The sequence below is a fragment of the Etheostoma cragini genome, chromosome 19, assembly GCF_013103735.1.
Source record: "Etheostoma cragini isolate CJK2018 chromosome 19, CSU_Ecrag_1.0, whole genome shotgun sequence".
NCBI lineage: Eukaryota > Metazoa > Chordata > Actinopteri > Perciformes > Percidae > Etheostoma > Etheostoma cragini.
The window spans coordinates 355,672-355,999 of record NC_048425.1 but is presented as its reverse complement, the minus strand read 5'-3'; positions in this window follow the sequence as shown (position 1 = coordinate 355,999).

The window sequence follows — 328 nt, the reverse complement described above, 5'->3', positions numbered from 1 at the left end:
AAAGAGAGACCAACTGGAGAACAGGGTCAGAGCTGCAAGGATTCATTTAATCAGAAACTATTTTAATAACATTTTTGGTTCCTTCTTCAACACATTAAATGGTTTTGGTGCTTTTTATTGCACCTTTGCTGATGTTTTTTGTGATGTTTAATGGCACTTTTCAACATTTTTGTCAGGGGGGTTGTGTATGTGTGTGTGTGCGTGTGTGTGTGTGTGTCTGTATGTATGTGTGTGTGTGTGTGTGTGTGTTTGTGTGTGTCAGTCTGTCTGTCTGTCTGTATGTGTGTGTGTGTGTGTGTGTGTGTGTGTGTCTGTGTCTGTGTCTGTG